Source organism: Artibeus jamaicensis, unplaced genomic scaffold (assembly GCF_021234435.1).
Source record: "Artibeus jamaicensis isolate MK-2021 breed Jamaican fruit bat unplaced genomic scaffold, CSHL_Jam_final contig_76, whole genome shotgun sequence".
Lineage (NCBI taxonomy): Eukaryota > Metazoa > Chordata > Mammalia > Chiroptera > Phyllostomidae > Artibeus > Artibeus jamaicensis.
In genome coordinates, this window is record NW_026521954.1 from 13,973,520 (window position 1) to 13,994,391 (window position 20,872).

The following is a 20,872-nucleotide window of genomic DNA, read 5'->3' on the forward strand; positions in this document are numbered from 1 at the left end:
CCCCATCTGCAATGAGCACTAAACCATACTTAAACCATAATGTATGGTTTTAAGGTCACTGCCGGTTATTATCTGACCGGTAATGACCACAGAAGTATACATTATGGCTACTAGGGGCCATTTTCGTACTATTTTCAGTTTTGGTTTTTATTGAGTAGGGGCTGACACCCCCAGAGCTTCACAGAGTTGGATTACAGTGGCTGGAGTGCTCAGTAATTTCACTGGGTTTTGTTTGGGGTGAGGCTGGTGTGTAGCTGCTGCTTTTCAGTGCACATGCTGTCAAGGGGTTTGAGGTTTATTTGAAACGTTCCTTTTACTCGGAAATGGCACTTGGGACTTCCCACCCTACAGAGCCAAGCTCTCTCCCCTTTAAATTAGGGAGTAAGGCTGGGAAGGAGTTGGATTTGTTTATTTTCTTACCCTTCTGACTCATCAGCTATTATGTCTCAGGAATAATCATAACCTCAACCTTATATGTCCTGCACTCAGAAAGCATTAGGGGCTTCACCTGTCCGTCAGAAGGAGTAAGCATGGCGTCCAAAGTTAACTGGTTGTGTTTCCCCAGAGTTGTAATTTTAAATCACATTTATGACTATTTGCGTTACTGATCTGACTGAGAAAACAGTAGAGCTGAAGTGTGAACTAGTGAGATCTTTATTTTGCCAAGGCACCAGCGTTCCTTTTCGAAATATTTACTGTTAGAGAAAATGCCAGAGTGGTTTTCTGAGTGTAAAAGCTTGTTATTTTGTGGTTGGCTTCAGTCGACTTTCATTTTCTATGGAGGTTCAAATAATTATGCAGAAAGTAAGACACAGGGAAGGAATCGGGAATGTGTTTCATCGGGAATGAGACAATTTGGTCCCAGTTGTGGATTCTGTCTCTGGAAGCACGCAAAAAATATGAAGGATTTTATGCAGCCGAACAGTAGGGCATAAAGGTCTTAATAATGAAACCTCATTTTGACGGCTTTGACTGTTGGACAGCAGGCTTCATTTTATTTGCCATATTGATTTATTATTTTTAACTTCTTTTACATATGTATGCATGCGATGTAGCAATTTCATCTGTATCTTCCCCCCCATCTCTGTGTGGCCTTATGAAGGGAGAGATTAACATTTTTAGTGGGGAATTTTATGTAGGAACAAGAAACAGCAAACAAACATTAATTATTATATTTGTCTAAAGTAGAGAAGAACCTCCACCATCTATCTTTGTCTATTTATGTAACTGTCTAATGGTGGATAAATTATGCCCTCGTTGCTGTTGCAATAAATTAAAAAATAATAATAACCCAAGCTAGTGAAGCAGTTTTATGAATCTCCGGTTCTACAGAAATATTTCAGGAGATGATGAAGGTCCTGCAAGACTTTGTTATCATGTCACAAACAAACCTTTGCTAATGGGCGTCATTGTGGTCCAGTTATTGAGACAATAATTATGGTTGAGGATATTTGAAAGCATCCTTTATAGTCTTACCATTGTTGCTTTTCCTTTGATAAAAGAAATCAGGTGGGTGGAAAGTGATGCTCCCCACGATTCTTTGCAAAACGAGAGCGTTTCTGAGCATTTGGATGATGACAGAATGATCTCTTTTCTCCTCTTAAACACGTAACCCCAAGAAGGTTTAAATCAATGTGTTAATTGGTAAGTGATACTGTAATTATATGCATAATCAGGGAAATTTTGAATCCAGATTATTTACTTGCTCTCAGGAAATTAATCTGCAGAGGTCATATATTAGATTGCTTGTTTATTAAGTGGAACCCCTGTAGTTACGAAGTGCCGCCTGGCTCTGCCCTCCATGAAGCATTCTTCTGGATGTTCCCAGCAGGTGTCAACGGCACGGAGCCTCGAGTGCTTATTGATCCAGATTCAAACAGTTCATTAATCTAAGCACACATTATATAGATTTTCCAATGTAATTTTGAAAGGGTTGAAAAACTATATTGAATGATGAGAGATGATACTCAAATTACGCTTTTTCTAGCACATCTCCCGGGGGATCATGGCATTCCAACAGGGATGGCTACTGGAACACGCGGACTATGGTTCCCTCTGGAAATTCCCTATTACTAGGTGATTACTTACACAGCTTGCCCAGCATTGCTCTTTTATCTTTTCTTTTCTCTTCCTATTTGACATCATGAGTAAGGCTCTCCCCAAGATGCCAACATAAGAAAGTTGGCTGTTGAGATGTGAAGGCTGAAAAAAAATCACATAGAGAGCAAAACATTTTTTTTTTTAGGATTTTTGTCATTCTCATGGATGCAGTAAAGTTTTCCTTGCAGTTTTTATGTCTTTCTCAAGATCTTTACTTTTAGACATATACCAGATAGTTTCAAATAATATATTCTTATGTTCTTGGAGAAACAAAGTGACTCTGAGATCTGGAAAGGGGCTAAAAATAACCATTGCATTTACTTTCATCTTCACCGTCACTGCTGCCGTTTTGTACGTCTTTGGTTGAGCCAGGTAATGTTCCATCCAGACAACCTGACTTGTAGGCAGAGTTGGGTAGCGTTTGCTTCTTCCTTGGCATGTCGCACATGTTGCCGGTTCCTTTTATTTGGAATAATGCCTTTATAGCCTTTGCTAGAACTGAGACTGGGAAAAGTAACTAATTGTCTTATTCATACTAGCATGAAAATGACTGATATTGGCTTATTTCCTAAGGAAAAAAAGCAGCAGTAGGCGGATGATAAGAACCCACAGAAAGAGAAAGTCTAGAGGTCTTTGAACCGCCCCTCTCCCAACATGATTTGTGTACCTTGCCTTTAACTTGTCCACCAAACAGAATTGCCAACAGAATGTTTATATGATTGGTACAGAAAACTGTGTACATAGTTTTGTTTTGTTCTGCTAGTTGAATAGAAACTCATGGTCATATTCTCCCTGGATCTCATTTGGAACAACATTGGGGGTTTTATCACTTCTTTTAGCCAACACACAGCAGGCCCGATCATATGTTAGACACCGGAAAAAGCAAGTCAAATGCAGACCTTGATTCAGAGGCAACTGGGTCACTGATTTGTCACCAGATAAAGGAATAAGGGAAGTTAGGGAGGACCAGATTTTCAAAAGCCACCAGAGTCTATAGATATCCAGAGGGAGGGGCCAGTGTAGAAAGGTTCACCAAGGAGGTGACACTGAGCTGGAATTCACCTAGATATGGTATTTTCCAAGGCTGAGAGACATTTTAGGAATGTTCAATATCTGTAACAGCACCGTGGGGGCTGCATTTTAATTTTATCTTAAACCTGAGGAGTCTATGTCTTCTTGTCTTAGTGAATTGGCTTGAGATGCTTCAATACTGCTGACCTGTTGGATTAGAATGCATCATGCTTAAGGATGCTTAACTAGCGGGGTGCAATTGTGCTTACTCAGACGTTTGCAGCTGATTAAAGCTTTATTTCCAGAGCCTACCCATTGTTTCAGAAGTAATTTGTGCATGATTATGGAAGTTACTGTGTTACCTATTTATTCTGTACTAAAATACTGAGTTGTTGAGTTATTAAAAAGGGTTTGCCTTATATGGCCATATTTCTCTATAAGAACAGATTTCTTTTCTTTTTTGCACTTTAAGGGTGCAAAAAAAAAAATCCCAAGGTAAAAGGCATGTTGGTGTGTTTCACTCCCCATTACCTAGTTCAGGGTATAGGCGAGTCTGAGTTAATAAGGGCAGGCTTACTGGACGAAGCAGAGTCTACTCTGAATCTTAAGCACAAGAATGAAGAATGGAAAGCCTCAGCAGATCCGGGCATGGGAGAGAAGTTAATGAAAAGAATCTGAGAAGGGGAGTGGAGCACTTGTCAGCCTTAAGCTTTGTTCCATATATTCACTTTCTCCGAAAATCTCTCTGTCCTGGGGACTTTCAAAGTTCTATCTTGCCTTTTGACTCTGTTAGATGAGTGACCCTTTAGGTCAGAGGCCAGCAACTTTTTTTTCCGCTCGTGTTTTTTTTTTTTTTGTAGAGGGCCAAGGAGTAAATACTGCAAGCTTTGTGAGCTGTATGGTCTTTTTTCACTACTAACTTTGCTGTTGTTTCATGAAAGCAGCCATAGACAATAAATCAATGGGTGGTGTGGCCGTGTCCCAATAAAACTTTATTTATAAAAACAAGCAGTCAGGCCAGATTTTACCGGGGGCCGAAGTTTGCTGACTCCTGCTTTCAGTCACTGTCCCTTGAACCTCAGTTCGTTGGGACCACTGTCATGATATCGCTTACTCTGGGTGGCATCTGCATTATGGTTTACTTAATTTTCTCTCTTGCATTTATCTATTTATTTTTTACACAGATAGATTTATTTTAAAAGGAATTCTACATCATTACCATAAATGGAAAAGCAGCATGATGTGTTATGAATAAGGGATCACTAGAAAATAAATACAATGTAAACAAAACCATATAATCACGTGCTCCTAGTCGTGGGGACTCCCTGTGTTGGGAACCATTGACTAAGGCTGTTACCGGTCTTAGTCTCTCAGGTTTGATGGCTGTTCACTTAGACATCTGGAAAGAACGCAGACAGGCGGGCTCCCTCTCCTTCATTGTAGAGACTGTGGCTGAGGAGCTGCGGGATGTGGGGACTGCTGCACAGAAGGCCAGCTCATTATGTGACATCCAAGAGGGCCCTGTGCTGGCGTTGTTGGATAAAATGCAGAGCGGTCATCACATTTGAACTTCAGGTGAACAACAAATGCTTTTGTTCATTTTAAATCATGTTTACTTCTCAAGTACAGTTGACACACATTATTCTCTTAGTCTCGGGTGTACACTCTAGTGATTAGACGTTACGTAACTTAGTGAGTGATCATCCTGGTCTTTGTGTCCATCCCACACCACACATAGTTGTTAGAATGTTATCGACTCTGTTCTCTATACTGTACTTGACATCCCTGGGGCTATCCTGTAACTACCAATTTGTACTTCCGAATCCCTTCACCTTTTTTCATCAATCCCCTCACCCCACCTCTGCAGCTGAGCTATCCCTCCCAGTTTTTGAGACATACGTGGCTGTGGGACCAGCCTATTCCTTGTATCCATCCCTCCCACCAGTCTCCACGTGCTTCTTTGATTTCCTGGGTGTAGGATCTCCATTCAGCCACATTTCAGGCGGTTCTGAATGAGGGTTCTTCTCTACTTTAGTTGTAACTATGATGTGGTTGTGGAAGGGAGCAGGTACTACGTTTACCTATGTTGCCATCTTGACCAGAAGTCCAAATAATTTTTTTAGTATGAAAATGTCCCATGCAATATTTGAGACATACTTCTACCACAAATTTATTTGTTGTTCATCTGAAATTCAAATTTAACTTGTGTCTTACCACCCCCTCCTTTTCTTTTTTGCTAAATCTGTTCCTCCTAGCCTGGTCCCAGAGCAGGGGTTCAGTGCAGGGACACATGAGTAGCAGGTGGTGGGCGGTGCTTTGGAAAAGGGTGGCAGAAAAGCAGCAGTTCAGCCTACTTAAAATTGCATCTGTGGTAAGTCTCAGCAGGGGACAGTGAGTGAAGTAGCCGACCAAGAGTCAGGGGTCAGAAATCGAGGCAAGTTCCTGTGACTTGGGGTCCCAGTCAGAGGTTTGGACACAGTCCAGTTCTGCATCAGAAAACCACTGGAGGGTTACAAAGGAGGGCATATGTGATAGGAGAGAAAATAATCTTTCACAGAACTTGCCTGTTAGCCTATTTCTGTAGCTGTATCCTGCTCTGGAAAAATAATCAAAGGAGAATTTAGAACCATTCTCGGATTGTCAGTTTTTCATCTAAAAATGTTAATGTACATTTAAACTTTTAATTAAAAAAAGCATATTCCATCACAAACTATTTTCATGTAGAGTTTTTAGCCGTGCTGCACACGTTTTGTTCTGAGCTCCACCAGGCTATTAATCAGAATAATTTGGGTTTAAAAGTGAACTGAACCAGGTTGTATACCCCCAGGTTACGTCCCCAACAAATTACATCATTTAAGCTGCAATCCTTGCAGCGGGCAGGCGTGCTTTTGGTCGTTCTATGCAGGAGGAAGCCGTAATTCAGTTGTGAGTTTCAGATGCCATCGGAATTGTCAGCAGTTGGCAGGGCCATTTGTGCAAAGGAGAGAAGAGGGATCTCATTACAGATCTTTAGAGCCAATTTTTCATCTTCCTTTTTGTTTTAAAGTGATCTTATGTATATAATTGCAGGCCTCGAAGATGTTGAAGGCCACACATTTGCCTGGATTTAGACTAAATATTTGTGCAAGTTTGTGAGTTTGTATGAGGATGCATTTGGACATGAAAATCTAATGCTGACAGGAAATTTTCCATTCTCTGATTTCTTCTTGGTGATTTGGATGTGATTATAATCAGGAAATAATCTGAAGATGATAGAACCCTGGTGATTCCTAATGCTAGCCCTGAAGTGCAGCAGCCACTTCTGTTTCTCTTTGGAAAGGATCAAAGAGTCAGCAGATGCAAGTTGCTTTTCCAAGACTGAGGAGTGCACGCCTAGCTCACCTGGCCACCAGGTGGCGCTGCAGCCATAAGGAAGTGTGGTCACAGTTACACAGTTTGGCTGTGGCATTAAGGAAGTTTTCCAAGGCTGGAATTGGGAGAAAGATAGGTTTTGTGCCTCTGGCTTCTTTGGATTGTAGGGTTTTGGGGGTTCGCCTGCATATTTTGTTATCTAGGATACTGCTGAAAGGGGAGAGGATTGTTCGATTAGTATGTGACGTTTCTTGCACTGTGTTGTAAAGTGTGCACACACTCGTAGGCAACGGTTTGCTGGGGATTGGGGTTCATCGGGGAGTGGGAAGTGAAGGGAAATGTCACACTTCCATAGTTTCTGAGCCGGATGGTATGTTCCAACTGGGCAACAGATCGTGTCCTGGCCTGTGGCCCCTGAGTGAGGAGACTGTTCTTGCCTCTGGCATGTACGTCCTGTGGGGGCGCTGTGGGAAGTGTTCTCTTAGCCGCACCAAACTCCTGGGTGACGGTAAGTCTCATAGCATCCCTCTTTGCTCCAAGTTCCTCTTTTAGATGTCTTCTCTCTGTTTTTAACTACTAAGAAAAATAAATCACTGTCCAAAGAATATTTTTTTTGTTTTTCTTTTTTGAACAGAAGCCAGATATTTGAAAACTAGACACCCACTATCGCCCCCAAGAAGAAAAGAAACTAAGGAAGCATCTGGTAGGAGTCTCAAAGACTGGAAACTAAACTACAGCAACGCGAGTTGCTCTCAGAATACTAGAACTCCCAGAATGAATTAGCAAAACTATTTCCTAGATAGTGAAAGATGGGGTATTGATTGAAACTGAAGTGTGCCAGGTGAAAGAAAATTTGCTATCAAAGGATTTGAAGAAAAATTTGCTGAAGGTATAGTGGTAATTAAATCACCAAATAATGAGATTCATAATGAATATGGCAATGGCTTATTGAGATCCTACTATGTACCAGGTCCTGGGCTAGATGCTTTGGCATAATGACTTAATCTTTATAACAGGTTTCTGAAACGGGTGTTATCGCCCACTTTGGCATGTACGGCAATGGTGGTTTAGATGGGTCAACCACCTGGTTTGGGTTCTTACACCTTTAAGGGCTCCACTTAGAATTCTATTAGGTTCCAACACTGGGTATCGATGTTTGGGAATTGGCTCCATAATGGACGATAGAGGTAGAGATGAGGTTGCTCCTTGCATCTCCAGACCTACCACAAAGACTGGCTCATAGTAGGTCTCTGGTATGATGTACAGAATGTAGTAATAGCTTTATGTGGGTGGCCCTTTCCAGGTTTGGACTGGAACATTCTTTATTTCATTCAACCAACCTCAGACCAAGTTTGCTGGGTTGCGGGGAGAGTATCATTCAGTTTTATGAAATGAAGAAGCGGAAGCTTTGTTGTGGTTAAGGAAGCTCCTGGAGTTCAGGTTTTCTGACTATGGACCAAAGGGCACCATAGTCCACAGAGGGGCCACATAATGTTTTGTGAATTAAAATTTGTACAATACAATGAATAAGGCTCCTGTTGTTTTTGTATGTATTCCAACAGAAATTTTTTAAATTAATTATTTTTCAAGTACAGTACAGTTTTCTGTCTTTTTCTCCCACCCCAGCCCACCCCACCCCGTGCTCCCCACCTCCCTCCCATTTCCACCCCCCTTAGTTCTTCTCCCTGTGTCCTTTATACTTGTTCCTCAAGAAATTTTTTAAAGATTTTATTTATTTATCTTTTAGAGGGGAAGGGAAAGGAGAAAGGGAGAGAAATGTCAATGTATGGTTGTCTCTTGCGTGTCCCCTGCTGGGACCTGGCCTGCAACCCAGGCATGTGCCCTGACTGGGAATCGAACCACGATCGTCTGGTTCACAGGCCTGCGCTCAATACACTGAGCTACACCAGCCAGGGGCTTTGTATTCTGACAGAAATTTTTTGATAAGCATTCCGACAGAAAACCCAGAATGGACAGTCCAAGGGGAATGGGTAAGGTTATAGCCATACAGAGACCTTTTTACTTTTAAGATATGTATTTTAAAACTCTCACCCATAACAAATATTTATTCTAAAAAACCCAGAAGACACAGATAAGCAAAATGAAACATAATGAAAATCACCCATTGTATCCTCTACTTAAACATTTATATCATCTGTACTTTTTTCTATGTATATATATGTTTTTAAAAATGAGATCGTGTTCTTATAGCTTGCTTTTGAAATTTAATATATTGTACACATCTTTATGTATCTATAAATGACTTCTACATCATCATTTTTAATGGCTATAAAGTGACCTACTAAATGAACACACTATAATTTATTTAACCAATCCCTTATTGTTGGACTTCTGGGTTGTTTCCAAATTTTTACTGTGATAAAGCAGTATGACAATGAACACCCTTGAATATATATCTTTGTGTAATTCATTCTGATCCATCGTTTTATAGATGAATCTACAGAGACCCAGAACGCTTATGAAGTTTGTCTGACGGGCAGAACTTGGACCAGACGTAGGTCCCTGACGGGCTCTTTTCCTGTTACATCCGTGGAGGCCACTGAACGTGTCTGGTGCCGTGGCTGTGCCTCCCACGGAAAGGGGGGAATTCCTGCCCCGAGCTGGGCATCATTCAGCAATAGAGCTAAGGTGTCCCCTGAAAAGAAAAGGCACGTTAAAAACAAAGACAGATATAGTTATTTTATGCTTTAAAGGTATTAGGACAATTCTTTCTTTAAACCCTTTTTTTCCTTTTTCTTCTCTAACATTATATTTCTCTAGTTTCTCGTCTGCTTGCCTGATTTTCTTTCCCTCCCCCCACTCTCTCCCTCCCTCCCTCTCTCCCTTTTCCTGTTTACTAATTGCCCACATTACGGGAATTTTTATCTTCAAATTCCTTCTCTCTCTACTCTTTCTCTCTGTCAGGGCCCCACCTATCACTTCTGGACAGATGACTCTCCGATCTAAACCTCACTCCCGAAGTTTCTCCCATAGGCCGGTTCTAGGAGTCTCAGGACTCTGCTGGCATCTTGCATTCCAGGGACCAGCAAGTCTATCGAAAGCAGAAGTGACTCCTCCTTCGCCTTTGTCTAATCTCCCACCTCTTGCCAAGCCCCTCCCTTCCCGGTTTTCGGTGCTCTCCACATTCCCACTATCTTTCTCTCCGCATTGCCACTACCGCTGCGCTGATTCCCACACGTGTCCCCTCTTGTCGCCCAGGCTGTCGCAGGGGCTCCTCACCTGTGTGGTCCCGCTGCCCCTCTTCTGTTCCTGGCCAGTCCATCCTGCCCACGCTCGACAAGTAAGTCTTGGAGGTCACTGCTCTGATCCACACTGTCCACTGAACAGATTCCAAAGCTGTGAGCCTGGCCTTGCCGACTCTTCTGTCATCTGGCCCTGAACTACCTCCCTAGCCTCCTGTACCCTGTTTCTCTAGAGTGGACATTGTGCAGGTACTGGGTTCCTGATGCTTTCTGAACACACCCGGCTCAAAACTGGCTCCGAGCTCCGGTCGGTCAGTTCCTGGGCTGGAAGGGCCTGTCCCCTGCAGGCTGTGAGGTCCTAAAATGCCACCTTTTCCTTGAAGCCTTGCCTAGTGTCTCCAGCCGGAGGTGACCCTGGCCTCCCGTGGTTCACCGCCACCCGTGGCCGGCATGCCGGGTCTCCACTACAGCCGTCTGCGCCCGTGTGCTGTTCCTGGCAGATCTGAAACCACTGGCGCAGACATTCTCTCAAACCCTCTCCCTTCAACAGGCGCTCTCCCCAGACCAGGTTCTCAGAAAGTATTTGCTGAGTCCATATCTGAAAATAATTTAGGGTTGAAGAAACTTTATGTAAATTTATCAGAAATACGACCGTGGCGTAAAGGAAATTTTAAGGGCTTGCTGTGGTTAAATGAAAAGGAAAAACACAAACTTTCTATGTATTCATAATAGCTGCTACTTATCAAACCTTCTTGCTCAGTGGTCTGGCAACGCATGCAAAGGGGACTCAAACACCGTTGGGTGGAGGTCAGTAGAGTGTTCTGGAAAGATCTACTTTTGTAAGTAGGAACCAGATTCTCTGTCCTTAAAATATGCTCTGCCCCGTGACCTCTAGCAGAAAGGTCGTAGGCATGGAGACAGAACATTTGGTTTCTGTTACTTACAAACTGTGTGACTGGGGGCACCTCTTCTCATTTGTAACATAGCGTTGCCTATCACATTACTCAACAATTGCATTTGGCTGTTGGTAGCAGACATTTGATACAGCAGCTTGGAAAAAAAGAAAGAGAGATTTATTTATTTATTTATTTATTTATTGCCTTAAACATTAAGTCTATGGAGAGGCTTATAACGACGCAGGTTTTACTCTATTTTCCTTCTTGGTGTGTGTTTTTTCGTCTTCAAGGTAGCCTCAGAGCCCAAGATGGCTGCTTGAGCTCCAGCTGTCATGTCAGCATTCCAAGGAAGAAGGAGGAAGGCCCAAGGTCACCTCCGTCTAGCTGAGAAAGCTCCTTTTAAAGTTTCCAGGGATGTCCAGACTTTTGGCATCTCTGAACGACGCTGGGAGTAGAATTGTCTTGGGCCACATGTTAAACACATTGAAACACGTAATCATAAAAAAAAAAATCTCATCATGTTTTAAGTAAATTTACGATTTTGTGTTGGGCTGCATCCACAGCCACCCTGGGCTGCATACGGGTTGTGGGTTGGACACCCCTGCTAAACAGTTTAAAAGCATTTTTGCAGAAGGGCCACACAACAACTTTGGCTTAGTGCTGATGCCATGCTTCTCAGCTCCAGCGACATGTTCGAAACATGTGAAGTCTTTTAAAAACGACCTATGCTCAGGCCTCACACCAAATGAGTTAAACCAGAATCTCTGTGGTTGGGGTCAGGACATGGTTTTTAAATGATCCCAGATGGCCGAACTGTGTAGCTGAGGTTGAGACCCCCTGAGCTGGGCACCCACATAACTGATAACCCAAACTGTAGTTTGAGAGCGTAAGAGGGACAGGTGGCTTTCAGCTGCGCCTGTCTTGGGCAGACTCAGAGGGGCAGTGATCCGAACTGTAGTTCCTCTCTTCCCTTATCTGTAAGGTAGCTAGGCCCTGAGTTTTCCGCTGCTTGGGAATGAGCAGAAAGAAGGGGAGAAAAGAAAGTGGTTAAGCATTCTGGGTTTCCTTCCATTCCTACCCAAGGTTTGGGGCAGGATTAAGTGAGATGTACGTTCACGAACTCACTTTGTAAGCTGCAATGTATCAAAGGTGTGTTTGGAAATAAGAATATCAGAATTTAGTTAACAAGCGCTCACTGGGAGGTGCTGGCTTGTGGCTTTTTTCTCTTTTTTTTTGGAGAGAGGGGAAGGGAGGAGAAAGAGAGAGAAAGAAACATCAATGTGTGGTTGCCTGTTATGTGGACCCCACTGGGGACCGGGCCTGCAACTCAGGCATGTGCTCTGACTGGGAGTTGAACTGGTGACCCTTTGGTTCACAGCCCATACTCAATCCACTGAGCTACACCAGCCAGGGCTTGTGGTGGTTTTACAGAGTGAACTTTGGAGGCTGATAAAGCACCCTGGCTTTGAACTGTCTTTGACATACATCTCCATGATGGCGCTTAGTGCCAAGGGTCGTCATCACAGTTAAAGGGGTTAACATGTGGAAAGGATTTAAATTGGGGCTTGGCTTGTAGTGAACATTCAATAATTGGCCACTTATTATTCATAAGATTACTTTGGGAGATGCCAATAGGAGGGTCACCTTTCCTGTCTTTCAAGAGTCTACAGTGTCAGAGGTGTTTTCAGGCTGACACTGGCCCAGAGCCCTTTCTCCCTGCCCTTGGCTGGGAACTGAGCTGTGGGAAGAGGGAATTACAGATTCAAAGGTCTTCCTATTCCCCAAGGCCCCCTGTCCTCACTGACCCCCCAGCAAGGGCTGGGTTGAATTACCAGTGGGGATCAGCCTAACGGCCAGAATGACATCCATTATTTCTGTGACTTGGTCCACACCTTGGGAGGTTTGTGTCTGTGAAGTAACCTTTGCCTGTGGTGGTTCTGTCTCCAGTGAGTCCCCCTTCTGGCCACTGTGCTGCCGTGTAATCCCCCTTTCCATCCACTCAGTTGCTAACTTGTAGACATTCTTCCCTGGGGCTTGCTCCTCTAATCTTGCCTTCCCTGTGTTTTGCTGTAGTCTTGTCTTCCTTTATTCATTCTGCATTGCTTTTATCTCCTTACCTTTCCGCCTGCTGAGTGTAAACAAACCTTAAGGCAAAAAAAAAAAAAAAAAAAAAAAGATGCTGGGCAGGATGCTTCCTAGCTCCCTGGAAGGGAAAACGCAGCCTGAATCTAAGAGACTGCTCTTGACTGTTGGCAGTCAAAATCCAATACTTTCTACTTGGAGCATCACCGCCAGTGCAATGCTAAGATGCCTGGAAAAAGTAAGGAGAGTTCTGCGGGGAGGAGAGTGTGTAAGGAAACTGCTTTTGAACAAATTTTTGACTTTGTTGATAGACAACCACTACCACGCCTGCGATTGTCGTCCTAGAGGTGACACTTCCCTCTAATTGGGGCTGATTCTTCCGGGCGGGGTCGGCAGACGTTTGCTGTAAAAGGCCAAGTGGAAATTGGTGAGGCTTTTCTGGCCTTGTTCCCTCTCTGGCAACTTGCTCAGCTCTGTACCCACCACGCAAAAGCAGCCGTGGGCAATGGGTGAACCATGAGCGTGGCCCTGTACCAATAAAACTTTATTTGTGGATACAACAATTTCAATGATGTATTTTGATTGCCAAAGATAGCATCATTGATGATGCTACAAGTAGAAAGTATTAAACTCTGGACTTGGGGGCGATAAGGGTGTGTCGACTAGACTCTGGAGACAGGTCTCTCAATAACACGTTTTTGGGTACTTCTGGGAGATGCAGTGTACTCATTAACTTCTGAGAAGGCTTGTCCTTAAAAACAGCAGCCACAAAATACGAACCCTCGATTAGGTTGGTTAACCTGTCATTTCTCAAATGCACACACGACTTCAAGAGACCATTAACAAGAGCAGTACCATTCCAATTAGGCGGCATGGGAGTCTGCGGGTGCTCGTTGAAAAGGGGCCTGGCTCTGGTGTTTCAACCGAAGCCACTGAAAGGTAAACACACGGAAAACTTGTCTTCATGAAGCTTCCAATCTGGTAGAGAGAGAAAGGCAAGGACTTACTCTACACCGACATTTGTTTTACTGCTATTTGACGTCACCTAACATATTATATTTTATCAGCAAATTATGAGCTATTGGAAAATGTGTGGATTTGAGCTGCCTTTTTAATGAGATTATTTTATTAATTTTTTCACCATTTATTTCAATAGTAACAGATCACTGGAATGGAAAGGCAACTTAATGGAGGAATCTGCTTCAATTACAGATATTTGGCTTTCTGTGAGCTCGCTACATAACGAGAGATGTACATAGAATTCTAGTTTTCCATATAGCAGCACACATATTAGTGGATTGATTTAATTTATTAGTGAAGTTAATGACTTGTTAGCCTCCTTGGCGTTGTTTGGGAGAATAATCAGCTGTCCTGAAATAATGCATATTTGAGGCACTCACTGGGCAGGACCCGCTGCAGAGCTGCCCGGTGCAGGAAGCACTGTGACTGACCTCTCACCTGCACACACAAGGTCTTCTCGTCCAAACATTGCTCCTGGTTTCTGATGCACTTGGCGACGGGTGCCTCTGGCTCCACGGTGCACCCCTCCCCCAAGAGAAACTTACATAGCCTGCATGGCTTACATTTTCACCAGCCATCCCAAATGCATCCTCAGCATGAAAAAAGATCTGTCCAGCTCTTGAATGTGATATAAAAGAGCAGAAATGTAATATCATTTACACTGGTAGGCAGATGACCTGTAGTGATAGGGCATAGCCAAGGCCTTTAGAGTAAACGGTTTCCTTTCCATTACAGCTCGCACCTAGACTTTCAGGGCACTTTTATAGTGTGTACGTTGCCCCTTTAACTGTTAAAAGACTTTGGCAGCCTCATCAGGAAAAGTATCCTTTGCACTTGAGGTAGTGAAACCCAGAGATGCTGGAGAAGGTGCCTGAGGACTGCCTGCTAAAAAGAGGTGAAGCTGGGCTTTGAACTGTACCCTCAACTCCAGATTCTCCCGATTCTATTGGCCGCCTTCTCAGAGGTGGACGTCCTGTGGTTGGACAGGTAATAGTGAACGTATCAATACTGAGTATTTAAATTACATCTGTGATGTCTGCCACCACGGAATCACCCAATATCTGATATTCTTTTCTCTGTACTCTCGGAACTCCATCTTAATAAATGCAGAGCTCTTAAAAAAACTTTCATTAGAAAATGTTTCAAAAATATTCAAGAGTAGAGGGAAGAGTATAATTGCTCCCTATGATCCAATTTCCCAGTTTTAACAATTAACAGCACGTGGTGAGCTTGTTGCAACTATACCCCCCACCTCAACTGGATTAATTTGAATATCCCAGATACCGTATCATTTCTTCTGTAAATACTTAAGGATATGGCTCTAAGAAAGAAAGTTTTCTGATTATTTTGTGCTGTGTAATAAACCACTTCCAAAGGTAGGGGCTGAAAATGGTAGTTGATCGCTCCCTTGCCTCGTTCTGTGGTTTCATTTGGCTCAGTTGGGCAGTTTTCAGGGATGGTCTCCAATGCGATTATGATCAGATTTAATTTGGGGTCCAGTTGTCTTAAGATATGACTGGGCTGGCTAAGGGTGGCTCACTCACGTGACGGTCAGCTGGGAAGTCCGGTGGGGCTGTGGACTCCTGTTTGTACAGATGGTCTCTGCACACGGCTTGCGCTTCTCCCATTGTGGGTGCTTGGTTCCAAGAGGGAGGGTCCCAGGAACAAGAGCTCTGAGACACAGGGGTAGAAGCTGTAAGCAGGGGTGTCCAACGTCTTGGTGCCTCTGGGCCACACTGGAAGCGGAAGAGTTGTCTTGGGCCGCACATTAAATACAGTGCAACACGTAATCACACACAAAACAATCTCATCACGTTTTAAGAAAATTTATGATTTTGTGTTGGACCACATTCATAACCATCCTGAGCCACAGGTTGGACATCCTTGCAAAGCTTCTTACAGTCTAGTCTTGGAGGTCATGACCCTGGCTCTCATCACGTTCCTTTGGAGAAGGGGGCCACTAGAACCATGCCAGAGCCAAACGGAGGAGAACCTAAGAAATTCAGAATAATCCTTTAACATCATAGACACCCACTTAGTGTTCAAATTGCCCCCTCTGAATGACTGGTATTTTATATTTGGTTTGCTCAAAGAAGGATCAAAATGCAGCCCCTATTGCATTTGGTGGATATGGTTTTTATGGTGTTGTTTTTTAAAAATCTAAGATACTCCTTTTTTAATTCTTTGCTTGAAATTTGTTTGTCGAAGAGGCAGGTCGTGTGTCTGGCTGCATTTCCCACAGTCTGGGTTCTGGTGCTTGCCTCCCGACGCTCCTCTGTTCACATTTTCCTCTTGGAAACTGTTAGGTGCTGAAGCTCGATCGAGTTTGGGTCCGTGATTTTGGTGGTAACACTTCATAGGTGGTGATGTGTACTTTCTATTGTATCACACCGGGAGGCACAAAATCAGTTTGTCTCTCTTTGGCGAAGTTAAAATTGATTTGTGGGTTCGGGTGTTGAATTACTCCAATTGAGTTTTTTAGAAAAAGCTTTTAAACAGTTGCCTCCATTTTGCAGGCTCAGGAAGTGGGATGAGTCTATATTCGTGCCCCTCTGTCTGCATTTACTGTGCGGTAGCCACATGCCAGACACCCTGTGAGAGACTTTACATAAACCGACGGATTTGTTTTTCATAACAGCCCTGGAAAAGAGGCCTGGTGATTATCCCCATTTTGTAGAGAAGGAAATGAAGCCACATACCCCTGTGCCCGACTTCCAGACAGTGGATGCTTTCTGCTGAAGTCTCGTGTACAAAAACGGTCCATTCTCATTTCTAGGGTTCCTGGGGGAAAGGGAAGGAGGTCAATGGGAAAGCAAAACAAAGGATTCATCCTTTCAGTTGCCTCCTCTTAAAATCCAGAGACTGAATCCAGAAGCTGGTGAAGCTAATTCTGCCCCAGCTTCCCAATGTGGGAGAATAATTGGTTTAGCAATGACATTCCCCCCTTTGCTTTATTCATTGTGGAATAGGGTCAGCAGGGTCTGGCCCACGACCTCCGCAAAGGAGGTGAGGATGATGCCCCATTCCCACTTGGGTTACTTGCGTTACCCAGACACTGGGTGCTGCAGGAGGCTCAGAAACGGCAATTTTATTTTAAAGAAAATATTTTCAAATGCAATTTGCAGTTTATACATAAAGAGTAATGAGCAAAATGGATGCAGCTGTCTTTCAAATTAACCCTGCAATCCTACCCTAGTTTGCTTTCCTAACAAAGTGATAATATAGGCAGCTCTTGTGCCTTTTGTCAGGACTTTGGAGCCCAGAGCCCTCTGGGGGGGGGGGAGGGAAGAGAGAGAAGAGAGAGAAAGAATGAGAATGGGCTAAAAGGCACATGCATGCCTGGTGGTGCCTGGCATCTATAGCTGCTGTAACTGAGAAAGAAATGTCTGGAAAGAGCAGAACCCAAGAAAAGCACAGTGAGAGTGCTCCCACTTGAGCATGCGCAGCAAGGGGGGGACCGTTGTGGATCCCTGAAGGGTGGTGCCTGGGAGCAGGAACACTTCCCCTTCTCCAGGGGACACCTTTGAAGGACCCAGCAGCACTTCTTGCAAGTCTGTGCAGCTATTCAGAGCCATCTTGGTCCTGGCTGTCCAGTCTCATGTGGTCCTGGCTCTGGCTGTCCAGTCTCATGTGGTCCTGGCTGTCCAGTCTCATGTGGTCTAAAGCAGACGAGATGCTCTGCCAACCCCGGGGGAGGCTGCTCTCCCCTGTCTCAGCAGGTCCCGCACTGGTGGCGGCCGAATGGAGCCAGTTCTGCCTTCTCTGGAGGACTCAACATTGCAGGGTCCCGACCTTGCCCTGAGCTCAGTGTGCCCCCAGCCGTGTGGGTCCCTGGGCTCATGGGCATGGCGCATTACAAAGCCAGTTTATTAACAGTGTTGGGAAGGGGGAGGCTAGTTTAGAAGATGCAATTTCTTGGCATTTCTGGCACTTGCTCTTAGTTACTTTCAAGGACACTGAGTGACTTAGATCATATTAAGTCCCTTTGCAAAGACAGAGAGACAGGCATGTGTGCAGCACACTCACACGGTCTGATGTGTTGGTGCTCCGATTGCCTTCTCTCCAGGAAGACACCACGATGGCTCTTGTGACAGGGAAAGAAGGCGGACACCTCAGGGACACAGATTCCCCAAAGGTCTCCATGGTCTCATGAAGGAGACAGGATTCACGTGGAGGCATCTAATGGCTTTACGTGTGTGCAGCCTAAGTTCTCTTTGTGGGCGACGGGTGGCAGGGGCTGCCGCATGCAGCGTCCGAGTGAACTCAAACATATTAGCCACTCAGGGCCAGGGCGTTTCTCCTGACCAAGCGGCTGCCTCATTAAGAGTGTGATGACATTTTAGGTGAAGCACTGTGGTGGTGGCTTACTACTTAAACTGTTTTTCTGTAGCACGAGCCTTTGCTATGGGCAAAGAGCCCTGATACAGCATTTCTTTGCCTCCTGTCTGGTGACCTAGGAATTGAGCCTTATTCCTGCGTGAGAACAGCTGGGAGGAGAAGGAAGGAAGGAAGGAAGGAAGGAAGGAAGGAAGGAAGGAAGGAAGGAAGGAAGGAAGGAAGGAAGGAAGGAAGGAAGGGAGGAAGGAAGGAAGGAAGGAGGGAAGGAAGGAAAGTAGTGGACAGTACATTAGAGCTGATTTGAATAAATCATTGTGGAAAGGTTTGCTTTTCCTCTCCTGTGTTCTTTCCTATGCTAAGGGGATTGGCCACACGGTCTGATTGGAGGCCATGGAGGCCACCATGAGGTCCGCCTCCGTCTCTGGGCAGCGGTGCCAAGTCTCAGGTGGGGCACAGTCCTCAGCCATGATGTAATGAGAGTTTCTACCTCACGCTCGTATGTCATTCACACAAGTGGAGCATCATGGGAGCTGGGCTAGATTGATGTCCCCTCCAAGAATAGCACTGATTATAGAACAGATTTTCCCATACACAGAGCCATTTTTAATTCACTGCCTACCACAGCTGCCAGCCTGCGGAGATAATTCCTTCTAGCAGAATAGCTCTAGATTATTATAGGGAAATCAAATTTGCATAAAAGCACTCCCCTCTCTCTCTCTCCTCTCTCTTCCTCTCTCCTTCTCTCTGTAAGTTACTGAACAGATACTGTCAATTACTTCTGTTGGAAGAGCTTTTTCAGGGGAGGGAAAAAATTTTTTTCCCAAAAATGCCATATAAAAACTTTCTCTACACCTGAATGTGTTTCTGCAGAAATTCAGAGGGCTGGCAATAGTAAAGCCATGTTACAAGCCTTAAAGACAGTAAAGTCATTAAGGTCCCTGAAAATGGCTACATGAAAAAAAAAAAACAAACTTTCTCTACAACTTTAAAGGATGTTGAGGATGAACGTTCAGCGTGACAGTTCACGTTTGATACGGGCTTCACTGTATTCAAAGTGCTTTTCAGTTCAACAAACTTTATTCTGTTCTGTTTTGATTGAGGACAGGCCCTGGGGACATAGAGCTGAATGTCCCTCACTTCTGAAAAGCTTATTTTATTTAACTCATGGAAAAACTGCCTGAAATAAATAAGGCAGACATCATTAGGTCCACTTTACAGGTGAGGAAACCAAGGCCCCGAGATGTTTAAGTGACCTTTTGCAAGGGTGCTCGACTGAAGGATTGAGAGCTGGAACCCATCTTTAGAGTCATTTTGGCTTATTCTGGGGTGCCATGACGTCACTCTGGGGGGACAAAGGTTGTAGCTGAAAACTGGCAGCTGGCAGTTGCTTGGCCACGTCTTTTCATTTGACACTGAAAAATCAGAAGGAGATCGGAAGATTGTATTTCTCTCCACTTCCATCTCCCAAAAGAAAAAAAAATCTTCTGTCCTCTTTTGAAAAATAAACTAAAATCAGACAATGCTGAACCTGTATGTCATCAAGGCAAGACTGGTCCTCCAGGCTGAGTGTGACCAGTGTCCGGCCCTCTCCCCATCGTAACACCCAAGTCACACATCGACGTTACCAGCCCGTGGTCCAGAGGCTTGGAGTGGCCCCTCTGCTGAACCGGTGAGACTTAAATAAGGGCGTGGGCGCTCTGTCCTGTGCGTTCTTGCACTGTGTTTAAAACCACCTTTTAGTATTTCCATTGCTTCGAATCTTCGGCTTAAAAAAAACTTGGCAATTTTTCAGTATTTAAGAAAGAGATTGTCCTTTATCCTGATGATTCAGGTTCGGAGGCTCACAGAGAGTTTTCCTTTACTAGCCACTCTAGGCTGATATTCTACCTGCGTTTCTGAAAAAAACAAAAACAACTTTTGTGGCTACTGTTTTATTTAATTGCTTTCTATTTTCTGGTCTGTTTTAAGCCATCTTTTGGGAGATTGAGAACCTGCCTAGCCCTCAGTTTTGCATTTGGGCTTTGGTGTTTTGATTGTGTTGGGCAAATTTCTATGCTGAACACAGGTTCTTATTAGGAAATGAGGATAAGCCTATTACAAGAAGTAAATAGAGAGATGAGCCATGGCGTTAAAAACTCCTTAGATATAAGGGGTTGCTAAATTCTAATTTACCGTGGAAGTGTAATTAAATCGTTTGATTTAACCGTGGAAGTTACAGGTTAGCTGGATCACCCAGGAATCCAAACAGCAGTAGCGCATAAGAGACCTTCTGGGACGGGCCGTGTGCAGCAGACTGCGTCTGGGCAACGGGTTCTGAGCCCCACCCGTGGTACACCTCTTCCTGGGGTCACACTGCCACTCTTCTTCCAGCAGACCCGAGGTGACAATCTGTGGAGGGTCCTGTATTGGAAGGAAGACCGTTGCGGATGCCTTCTGCATAATCCTGCGAGCCTGCAATTCCAGATCCGGGGATTCTGTTTGCCACCCAGCTCCTGGGCCGGTGGTCCGGTGCTTGCCGGGTGGTTTGGTTTCAGGGCTGGGGGCAGCCCTCTTCTGCCCCCAGGACTCTCTTCTCGGTGCTTCAGGTCCCACTGAAGCTGCACTGTTCTGGCTTTAGGCTTTGATTCCGTGTCAAAAATCAGTTATCAACCTTTGCAAGAACAGAGTTTGCAAAGTGCATTCATAGACTTTATCTCATTTGATCTTTCTAGTAGCCTCCCTGAGGTGGGAAAGTGGCATCGTTACCTTTTGGGGAAAAATACAGAGGAAAGAGTATGATTTGGGAGCTAGAGATGCTGGGTTCGAGTCCCAGCTCCGTAACTCACTAACTGTGTGACTTCGAACAGGGGATACAACCTCTCTGAACTTAAT

At 44.3% G+C, this 20,872-nt stretch overlaps 1 non-coding gene across 1 annotated transcript; it reads left to right on the top strand.

Annotated features, from left to right (window-relative positions):
- Window positions 1-18,827: 18,827 nt before the first annotated feature.
- On the top strand, window positions 18,828-18,957 carry LOC119056928 (small nucleolar RNA SNORA33). Its single transcript, XR_005083974.2, has one exon. It is a non-coding gene; the product is annotated as a small nucleolar RNA SNORA33 (small nucleolar RNA).
- The last annotated feature ends 1,915 nt before the right edge of the window (window positions 18,958-20,872 follow it).